We start from the raw sequence: 12160 nt of genomic DNA, 5'->3' as shown, positions 1-12160 counted from the left end.
AAGGGTAGTGACTATCTCACAAACTAGTACTAAATTATTCACAGGGTTCTCATACGATACCAAACATACAAAGATTTTGATACATAATACAGTGAAAATAGATACATACAATGAAATTATCTGGCATTACATTCAAATGATACAGAGATAAACTGAATCAGACATAGTTTATCTAATAACTTTATACAGATATCAGTAGATGATATAAAGAGAAATATAGAACCCCAAATTATTCCCATAATAATTTGATTAGTTTGGTTATTTTCTTAACTAAAATCCATTTAGTTGTAATTGATAAATCATTCCTTATGCTCAGCATAATACATAAGGAGTAAAAGTGTTTATAAGTTTGCCAGATATTATTTGAAACACATCAATTTTATAATTCGAAAAAAGTTATAGTTTGCTTGTATTCCCCCCTGAAAACATTGAAAAACACGGAAAAAAGGTGTAGGGGTATGAATTCACCGGACGAGAAATGCGACGATTTGGATGCTAAGTGTTGGTCCGGGGCTTGCAAACACACGAGGTTCCTAAGTATAATGTAAAGATAGACATTTGTATCTAATTAGGACTTAGATTGACTATTTGATAGGGACAATTATTTCTAGTCGCGAAAACACCCCGATACAAGTGTTTGGAGGGACCCGGGTGACATTTAGGGACACATATAGTTAGGATAATGAATTGGGACTTCAAAGGAACACTCCTTAGGGAGTTTACGGCCATAATGACCCTCTCCCCATGAGTTTACGGCCGTAAACTCATGGTGGGGTGAGTTATGGCACAACTTGGCTCGTAACACTTAAGGGAATTTTTCTAGGTTTGGATTAAAGTCTTGGAATGGATTTTTAACCTCAAATTGACTTATTTATGGGAGTTTATGGCCTAGCATAGACTCCTGGCCGTAAACTCCTAAATACCCATGAAAATTGTGTTTATTGGTTCCAAAACAAATCACATGTGATTAGTAAATTTATCCCAGGGCCTTACATGCATTTCCTTGATGTTTTGAAGAGAATGTTTGGAGTTTACGGCCTATGAGACCCCTCTCATGGCCGTAAACTCTCTTAGAGGGTAAATCCATATGTTTTAAGGCTAAAAACTTGCATGTAAGGGCTTCTAAAATTCATTCCAAGGCTTTAGGGGTGTTTAGGTGGCATTCTAACACCATGAATCAAGGAGTTTACGGCCCAAGCACAAGCCTTGGCCGTAAACTCATATAAATCCCTTAAATAATGTTTTTAAGGTCCTTAAACTATTTTTGGTTGGTCCTATGATTTATTCCAAGGCTTTTGGTGGTGTTGGATGGCTTTCTAACACCTTGAAATTGAATTTATACCATGTTTCAAGGAGTTTACGGCCCAAGCACTTGCCTTGGCCGTAAACTCACAATAATCCCTCAAAATTATGTTTCAAGTGTCCAAAGGCTAAAATCGAATGTTCTATAATTCATATCTAAGCCTTATAAGTGTTTTGGAAGGGTTTAAGGTCTCAAAAACCCCATATATATGAGTTTACGACCCAAGCTTGTGCCTTGGCCGTAAACTCCCTCAAATCCATTAAAATCCATGTTTAAAATGTTCTAAGTCCATTCCATGAAGTCATTTAGCCATATCTAAAGTCCAAATGTGTTTAGGAAGGGTTTTAGGGCTTAAAAACCCCTTAATTATGAGTTTACAGCCTAAGCTTCAACCAAAGCCGTAAACTCAAATTCAAGACCTTAAATCATGATTAAATCCCTAATTTGGAAGCCAAATATGCTATAGATTAAGGTTAGGAAGGTACCTTAGGGATTTGAGGCCTTAAAATTGAGTTTTGGACCCTTAAACTTTGGATTTAGGAGAGAGGTTAAAGAGAGAGTAGAGAGAGAGGGAAAAAGCTTCAAATGAAAGGTTTAACCTGTTTATATAGTTCCCAAAACTTGGACACAGTGGAATTCTACCCGATACCGGCCTTAAACGAGGCTTTAGGTCGCACCCGATTAAGTTTCCGTCACCCGGCGGGGACGTTTCTAAAAATTATGAAATAAATATTTTTGGGCTAAATTCATGAGTTTCTAAATGGTTTGGACACTCATTGAATTAAAATAAACATATAAATTTAACTAATTAAACCCAAGAACGAAAGCGGAACGTTTCGACATACGGCGAGTTATACGGGTAGAATGGGTTTTCGGCGATGAACAACTTCGGGTTGTTACAGAACTGAATTAACTGATGGAACATTTATGAAAATATATGTACACATGATATATAACTAATATTTAAACGACCTTTGGAAGAGTACCCGATATCCCACCAGACCACATCCAAATCGGGGAAAAGGAAACAGGGTGGATAGCCTTCCTAAGTATTTTAAACATTTCTTATATAACTATACCTATAGAGGCATGCAATTTATAATATAAAAGCATAAAAGAAGTTTTGTAGAACTTTTGAAAAGTTTAATAAATAGGAATTTATGACTTGATGTCAGTTTATAAATCGGTTAGAAAGACCGTTTGACAATACAGTTTAAGTGTGAGAAAACCTTTGTTTGAAAACACAAATATAACAGATTCAAAAGGAAACCTACAGTTTGTAAGACAGTTTCTAAAAGTGTTTCAACATGTAAAAACGTTTGTGAAAACTATTTGAAGTATCTATGAAAATGTTCGTTTATTCTTGTATATGAATGTATCTCCTTGCAATAGTATTTCTAGTATATAAAAGTTCGTGATGTTCTCATAAAACTATACCTATTATATTTTTCTAAAAGTGTGTCTCGTTTGTAAAGTAATCCCTAGTGAAATGCCCACTTGTTATGAAAGGTATAATTTTTGTAGTGCCTAAGATGGACACACACACACACACACACACACACACATATATATATATATATATATATATATATATATATATATATATATAGTATAAGCAGTGTGTTTGATTTATAAAATAATAACAACACTTTCATTTCAAAAGATATGATGTTATCGTGATACATTTTGCATATGAAAGCTTCCTTATAATAGCTATAAATCACATGTGATTATGTTGATAAAAGTGTATAATGAAACTTTATATAACATACGGTAATTATCGTGTGTTTTACTTGTATTCCCCCCCCCCCCCCCCCCCCTTAAAAGCATATAAAAACATTTATAAAACATTTAAAAGTGTGTATTATAGGGGTATGAACTCACTTGAAAGTTTGATGATAGCGAGATGGAAAACCGGGCAGAGTTTCGTCTCGGGAAACGGATTTTTCTCGGGATTCTTGGGAATCTCGGGAGTAAAATCGACCTTCGGGACTTAAGCAAAATGACCAGAGCTTCGGGGTAGTGCGGGCATGGAAATTGAGGCAATATCGTGAGAGAAATGAGAGAAATGGGGTGAATTTCCCGGAACCCTCGCATCTCTATTTATAGGGGTCTGAGAAGCCTCGGTACGCGGGGCGTACGCTCGTACGCGGGGCGTACTTGTGCGTCACCCGTGACCGAGTCCTCGACTGCTTCGCTTCGGATGGGACAGATCCGCTAGGCTCGCATAGGGGCGATGTGGACGGACCGAGACCAAGGCCTTCGCGTACGCGGGGCGTAACTCGGATGAGGACGCTGACTCCCCCTTCGGATATTACCAGATTTTTGATTTAAATTTCTATATAATTTATTTAATAAACTTCAAAAGATCAAATCTTCTTCATACAAACTCCGTTTTCGATGGTCTTTATATCCACGCGAAGGTGAGACTATGATCTACAAGTTTCGTTTAGACTCCGTCGGCTATTTTGAATTTATTTTTAATATTATATTTTTAATAGGTCGGCACATGAAAAGTCCGTTAAAGTTCCATAACTTCTTCATCCGACGTCTGTTTTCGTCAGAATTTTTACCGTTGCGCTAGTATTGTTGAGCCCTTCGATTCTCATTTAGATTGTGTCGGCTAAAAGTCTCTCGATCTCTATTTCGAGTTTCTAGCTGTCTACTGTTATATCTATAACTTAGATAAATCACAACTTCCTCATACGAAGTCAGATTTGGACATTCTTTTTATGCACGTTTACTGTTTAATGATATCTAAAACTTTTATTTAGATACCTAAGGATAAAAACTATTGTATTGAAACTTTGCATTTTACGTCTATCAGTATTGCCGGTTTTGCCAAGAATCTTCGGTTGGTCATAACTTCTTTGTTATAACTCGGATTTTTGGGTTCTTTATATGTATGAAAACCTTGATATGATTCCTACTACTTTATTTAACCCATATAAGAGTTTAGGAAAGTTAAATTTTGACCTAAATTTGACTTGCGTTCCATCATATTGTCTTGAAATATCGAGTTGTCACATCATCCCCCCGTTGGAGGGAATTTCGTCCCGAAATTAGAGTTTAATTAGAACTGGTAAACATTCTACGGATAGAAGTTTTATTTGATTCTCGTGTTCTTAAGTGACCTTGGTTCCTCGCTTGGCATTCCAGCGAACCTGTCACTATCGGGGCACGACTCTGCTTCTTTTGTTTGACTTTACTGGCATGACAACTCTTCTTGGTCGAACGTATGTTGAATGTTTTTGTGGACTGTGAGAATAGTACATCTTGTATCCTACAAGTAGTGTCTCCAGATCTTCCAAGCAATTTCCGCTGCCCCTGGCTCAAGATTATGTGTTGTGTAGTTAACTTCCTGCGTCTTAAGCTGTCTCGAGGTATAGGCAGTGACCTTTCCTCTTGTATAAGAACAAAACCAATTCATACTGATTATGAAGTCAGAACCTTGTGGTTGATTAGATGTCGTGAAGATCTAAAATAAAGTATGATTACTCATGAATTAAGGAAAAAGGATAGGTACTTTTGTTCTATCTGACTTTCTCGTCCCAACCGACAGAAAGGGCATGCGTTGGGCTTCTAAGTTTATTTGCATGGCAGCACAATCACTAGTAGTCTTGGGCAGTCCCCATCCTGAAGTTCATAGTAGAACCCATACCAGGTTCATCAATCACAGTCTCGGGTATACGAGCCGTATATAAAAAATCTTGAAACTGTGGGTCTTTGGATTGAACTTGACGTGCTGCACGAGTGGTACTTCGGGGCGGTTTGCTGAGTTTTTCTTCGGAAAGGATGAGAAACATGAGGTGCTCTATGTACGAGTACTTTGTTGTTCTGGAATGACGTTTTTTGCTAGAAAGACGATTTCGGAGGAATAGATGTACGTATGAAGCTGCTTTTGTGAGGATAGAATTGAATCAAGTAGTATGATAATGTCGTAATCATAAGGAAACTTAAAGACATTAGATTTGAACAAAAGATGTTTATAGACAAAACACAACCGTGCAACCATCAACAGAGTTTCGGTACTTTAGACTTCTACAAGACTATTGCTGCGAATAAGGTAAGTTTCGAAAGGCAAGTATACGCAGCACGAGCATCCCTATACCGACGGGATCCCGCAAAAGATAAGACTCTAGTTGCACTAGTTTCGGATGGTTTATAAGTCTGTTACAACAACACGCCTAAGTTACATTAACGAGGGTTCCGGAGTAGGCTCTCCTGAAGCTGTGATCCTGAGAATCTTCCCATCTGCGCCAGAGTTCTTTGCTATAGGGCAATCCTTCTTGAAGTGCCCTATTTCACCGCATTGGTGGCATGACTGGCTAGTACTTGTATTGGTGACGGGATTGCGGTGCTTAGCCAGTGTTATGTGAACACGAGTACCTTCCTTATTACTGCACCTTGGAAATTGCTTCCTAAAGCGTTCTGCCGGAGTTGCCACTGGTGGCTGTGGCATGGCAAGTCTTTGGGCTCTCTTACGATTCCTTAGGACTTTACGATATCGTCTATTCCTTTCGGTCTTTAGGCTTCGCAATTCCATGACTGTTGCCATTTGTTGGTTTCCCGGTTTGGTACTACCATCGGAACTCACGGTTCCTTTTTCAGCCTTGATTGTGTTGCCTGAGTTGATGTGTGTAAGGAAAGTTGTCACAGCAGCTGCTACTGCAGCTAGTAATGTAGAGGCATCGATATGGAGGATAGGGGTTTCGGTGCTCGGCTGATCGTTTTTGGATGACGACATAATTCTGTTTCACGGAGATAAATAAATTTGCGAGCGATTCTGGTTGACCCTAGGTGTACTTCGATTGTTCAAGTAAAGAGTAAAATTATATTCTCGAAAGTTTGACCTACATCCCTATGATGCAGTCCTGGTACAGTTTGGAAGTATGTTTGCGGAAATTTGACCTACATCCCTATGATGCAGTCCTAGTACTGAGTGGAAGTGTGTTAATGAAGGGTTGACCTACATCCCTAGGATGTAGTCCTAGTAATGAGTGGAAGTAAGTTCATAGAATGGTCTCAAGACGCTTGTCGTTCAAGCCGAGGTATCGTTGGTTGGTGAATAACATGATCCAACCACTAAAAGAGACTTGGAAATGTTTCCGGAGTTAAATTACTATGGTCAAATGACTTGAATAAAGCATGTTTCAGATAAATTCCAATGAAAGTATGATAAGAGTACTTGAATAAAGAATGACACAGAAGTTAGCCGACTGTCAATACCTTTGATATTCCTGACGTAAAAGTTTGGGAAAATGACCTTGTAAAAGGCCTTACATCATATCCATAGGAGATAGTTCTTGACATCATAAAGACCTAACCAAAAGTACTTACAGTATAAGGTAGTCACATAGAAAGTAATACACAGAACATAGACAGGAACGCGGTTCTTTAAAACAAGGAAGGAAGTAAGGTATCTCTTACTGGCGACAGTCACCCTCACGGTGAACCCTTAGTTCGGTTAGTTGACGTTCCATATCAAGCAGTTATCTCTCGTACACTCTCTGGTGTACTTGGAGCTCTATGAATTTGGCTCGGGTTTTCAGCTAGTGCTTGCAACAGGTTCTCATGGTTTCTTTCTGATCTCTTTTGAGCATCTTCTAGATGAATGGTGCGGAGGGTATGCATTCTTGCATCGGCGACAACTTCGACAATCTGATGTATGGCTGTCCTGCCTTGAATCTCATTTCGGGCCACTCTGCGGACCAAGATTGGCAAGATTCTGCATGCTGAGCCCCCATTGCTCAGGTCGTAAAAGTTTTGGTCGCCAATAACTGGCATGGGCTGATCTTGTCCTTGGCTCCATGTTTCCAAGCATTCCACCGACTCAGGAGTCGGTCCATGAAAAGTCGGACGAGGGCAGGAATTGGAAAGGGAGTTGCTCGGGGTAGGTTCTCAACCTCTGGTTCGGAATTAGCATCGTCTGAAAGGTTCTCATCACGGTGATCATTCAAAGGGATAGGATGATCATTCTCTGGTTCTTCTCCAAACCAACCAGCTATGAATTCGTTCGGAATATACTGGTTGTCGTGGGGATGGAGTACAGCTATGTTTTCTATGCGAGAATTTAAGGGTAAGAGAATAATTATTAGATGAACTATTTAGATAATTATTTAGAAAACCTTCATTAGTTACATCGCTATTTGTGAAGTGCATACCAGCTATGTGTAATTTAACAGGATAGACCTTCGAATAAGTGACCTTAACTCCGTATTCACACAGAATAAGGGTGAACTAAAATTTTCACAGATTCTAAGTCTATAACATCCTAATTACATATAGCCTTAGTGTATCCACTTAGCAACTATCAACTTAGTGATGAAGATCTCGTTTTAGTTCTCAAGTATAAAGTACTTATAGTAACACCAAATACTCCTATGGTATTTTAATTTTAATGTTATGTTTTATTGCTCTCATTGTGGTAGGGTTGGTAAGATTTTAGCATTGTTGCAACCATCCAATTTAAACTTAGGCACATGCTAGTCAACCTTCGGATAATATAGATGATCTGGCTATATCTTGCTAGTTTTGACCATATGTCTCTAAGCCCACTGGTGTTGCCCAACAATCGTAATTCTTTTGTACTGTCCTAGTGACACTGATTTTAGTATGAATGCAGACACGTATACTTACTTAAATATTTTATTATTTAAGGTATAAACGCTAAATCAGAGTATTTTTAATCCCATTGTATTTATAGTTAGTATATCTTTTATGGGTTGATATACTCAATTCACTATAAACAATGCTCTGATACCAATCTGTCACACCCCAAAACCGAGAACGGCGGAAACGTTCTAGGGCGGAGGACGTCATGTATGCATCACAACAAATGTAAAGTAGTAAACAAGCAACAACATCATCCATTGCATTAATAGTATAATTTTAGTTACAAGTGTTTTCTTTCATAGTACCAGACAACATGATAACTAATCAAAATAAAAGACGAGTCTTGACTGCTCCGTCTTCTCTAAACCTTGCATCGGCACCTGTCTATTTGTAACCTGAGAATACAAGTTATTTTGAAAGTGTAGGTCAGCATTTAAGCTGGTGAGTTCATAAGTATTTAATGTCATTGCTTTGATTAGTTGTTATGAAAGACTGGTGAATGATTGATGAAACATTGTATAAGTATGAAAACTCTAGAAAATCCCATATTTCCTACTAGTATAAAAGTAGTCTTCTACCAAGACCCGAATGTTTTGAAAGTTGTCTTTTACTAAGACCTGACTGTTTTGAAAGTACGCATCACTTGAAAATGTGACGGTTTTTCCCTGTTTAACTATTATTATAAAACTCTAAAAGTAATAATAACTTATGTTGTATCCTTTGGTACTAAGATACACACGCCGTGGAAACTCGCCGTAAACTGATCAACCGTAGACATCCGTAGATGTGCATTTACCTCTGTTGCTAACAGCTAGGTTTAGGAATAGTTAGTCCCTTAAGTAAAGATACACACGGCGTGGAAACTCGCCATAAACTGATCAACCATAGACATCCGTAGATATGTCATCATCCTCTGTAGCTAACAGTGGCTATAGGAATGGTTAGTCCCTCAATGTATCCTTTGGTACTAGGATATAAAGTCCAATTCATCTCGTTGATTATGTGATTGTATCACAAGGTAAAGATAAGAAGGTGATCTATATAACAATATCTACACATATCATATGTAGTAGTAACTCGTCATATATGATCTATGTAAATGTACTCAGCTAAGCGTATCTATGTAATCGTATTCATGTAAGCGGAATCTCTGTAAGAGTATCCTTTCATATAGCATGTAGTCTAGACTCATGAATGAACTGACTCTGGTGTAATTTCTTGTAATAGAGATAATATTTTGTATACCCTAAACTATTCCTATAATAGTTTACTAGAATGTAATTGATGAGTGTCTAAGTAGGTTTATACACCTATGTTACCCAAGAGTATCGGAATTGAATTAACTGATGGAACATTTATGACCATACATGTACACATGATATATAACTAATATTTAAACGACCTTCGGAAGAGTACCCGATATCCCACCAGACCACATCCAAATCGGGGAAAAGGAAACAGGGTGGATAGCCTTCCTAAGTATTTTAAACATTTCTTATATAACTATACCTATAGAGGCATGCAATTTATAATATAAAAGCATAAAAGAAGTTTTGTAGAACTTTTGAAAAGTTTAATAAATAGGAATTTATGACTTGATGTCAGTTTATAAATCGGTTAGAAAGACCGTTTGACAATACAGTTTAAGTGTGAGAAAACCTTTGTTTGAAAACACAAATATAACAGACTCAAAAGGAAACCTACAGTTTGTAAGATAGTTTCTAAAAGTGTTTCAACATGTAAAAACGTTTGTGAAAACTATTTGAAGTATCTATGAAAATGTTCGTTTATTCTTGTATATGAATGTATCTCCTTGCAATAGTATTTCTAGTATATAAAAGTTCGTGATGTTCTCATAAAACTATACCTATTATAGTTTTCTAAAAGTGTGTCTCGTTTGTAAAGTAATCCCTAGTGAAATGCCCACTTGTTATGAAAAGTATAATTTTTGTAGTGCCTAAGATGGACACATATATATACAGTATAAGCAGTGTGTTTGATTTATACAATAATAACAACACTTTCATTTCAAAAGATATGATATTATCGTGATACATTTTGCATATGAAAGCTTCCTTATAATAGTTATAAATCACATGTGATTCTATTGATAAAAGTGTATAATGAAACTTTATATAACATATGATAATTATCGTGTGTTTTACTTGTATTCCCCCTCCCCCTTAAAAGCATATAAAAACATTTATAAAACATTTAAAAGTGTGTATTATAGGCGTATGAACTCACTTGAATGTTTGAAGATAGCGAGATGGAAAACCGGGCAGAGTTTCGTCTCGGGAAACGGATTTTTCTCGGGATTCTCGGGAATCTCGGGAGTAAAATCGACCTTTGGGACTTGAGCAAAATGACCAGAGCTTCGGGGTAGTGCGGGCATGGAAATCGAGGCAATATCGTGAGAGAAATGGGGTGAATTTCCCGGAACCCTCGCATTTCTATTTATAGGGGTCTGAGAAGCCTCGGTACGCGGGGCGTACTCGTGCGTCACCCGTGACCGAGTCCTCGACTGCTTCGCTTCGGATGGGACGGATTGGCTAGGCTCGCATAGGGGCGACGTGGACGGACCGAGACCAAGGCCTTCGCGTACGCGGGGCGTACGGGGTTACGCGGCGCGTAACTCGTATGAGGACGTTGACTCCCCCTTCGGATATTACCAGATTTTTTATTTAAATTTATATATAATTTATTTAATAAACTTCAAAAAATCATATCTTCTTCATACAAACTCCGTTTTCAATGGTCTTTATATCCATGCGAAGGTGATACTACGATCTACAACTTTCGTTTAGACTCCGTCGGCTAGTTTTGAATTTATATTATATTTTTAATAGGTCGGGACATGAAAAGTCCGTTAAAGTTCCATAACTTCTTCATCCGACGTCCGTTTTCGTCAGACTTTTTACCGTTGCGCTAGTATTGTTGAGCCCTTCGATTCTCATTTAGATTTTGTCGGCTAAAAGTCTCTCGATCTCTATTTTGAGTTTTTAGTTGTCTACTATTATATCTATAACTTAGATAAATCACAACTTCCTCATCCGAAGTCAGATTTGGACGTTCTTTTTATGCACGTTTACGGTTTAATGATATCTAAAACTTTTATTTAGATACCTAAGGCTAAAAACTATTGTATTGAAACTTCGCATTTTACGTCTATCAGTATTGCCGGTTTTGCCGAGAATCTTCGGCTGGTCACAACTTCTTCGTTATAACTCGGATTTTTGGGTTCTTTATATGTATGAAAACCTTGATACGATTCCTACTACTTTATTTAACCCAAATAATAGTTTAGGAAAGTTAAATTTTGACCTAAATTTGACTTGCGTTCCATCATATTGTCTTGAAATATCGGGTTGTCATACGTTATCACATATGATTTATTCGGGATCAAGAACCTGTTGAAGATATTGTGTTTGATGAATGAGACTACTTCCTTGTCTCTTACTTGTAAAAAGGCTTCAACCTTTATCTATTTTGAGAATAGTCAGTCATTACTAGCATGAAGACCTTTCCACCAGGAGCCTTTGGTAATTTGCCTACTATATACATTCCCCATTTCATCAATGGGTAGAGGAAATGATAGGATGTAGAGATTCTACCGGTTGATGAAGGATGTTGTTATGTCTTTGAAAAACATCACACTTGTGTGCATGTAAAAAGGCATTCTTTATTATTGTTTCCCTTTCCTTAGTATTTTGGAGCATAAGTATCCACCCCTAGTATGGTTGCCACAATCTTCATCATGTATATCTTTTAGGACTTTTGCAGCTTTGTGATCATCCTAGCATCTTAGGTACGGACTTACCATAGACTTTTTGTATAACTTCCTTTGGATCATTACAAAGTATGAGACCATCATATTGAATTCTTTATTGCTTCTTTCCTCTTTGTTGCTTCTATGTTTCCATCTTGAAAGTATTCTATAATGGGGTTGATCCAAGATCTCGGAGGATCCTGATTATTTGGATCAAGATCCTAACTCTCAAGATCCTGGATTTTTTGGGATCCTAGTCTCCGGTGGGATCCTATTGGATGATCCTAGATTTGCTAATGCATCTTCTTCGACTTTATCATCCTTGGGAACTTGGTTTATGCTAAGAGTTTTAAATTCCTCGACTAATTCTTTTGAGAATTGGAAGGTATGATGCTAGCCCCTTTCCTTTAACTATGTTAGATCCATTAAAGGGTTTGGTTATTAATAATGAATCGATGTATACCTGATGATCC

Source organism: Lactuca sativa, chromosome 3 (genome assembly GCF_002870075.4).
Source record: "Lactuca sativa cultivar Salinas chromosome 3, Lsat_Salinas_v11, whole genome shotgun sequence".
Lineage (NCBI taxonomy): Eukaryota > Viridiplantae > Streptophyta > Magnoliopsida > Asterales > Asteraceae > Lactuca > Lactuca sativa.
Note: the sequence above shows the minus strand (reverse complement) of the source record.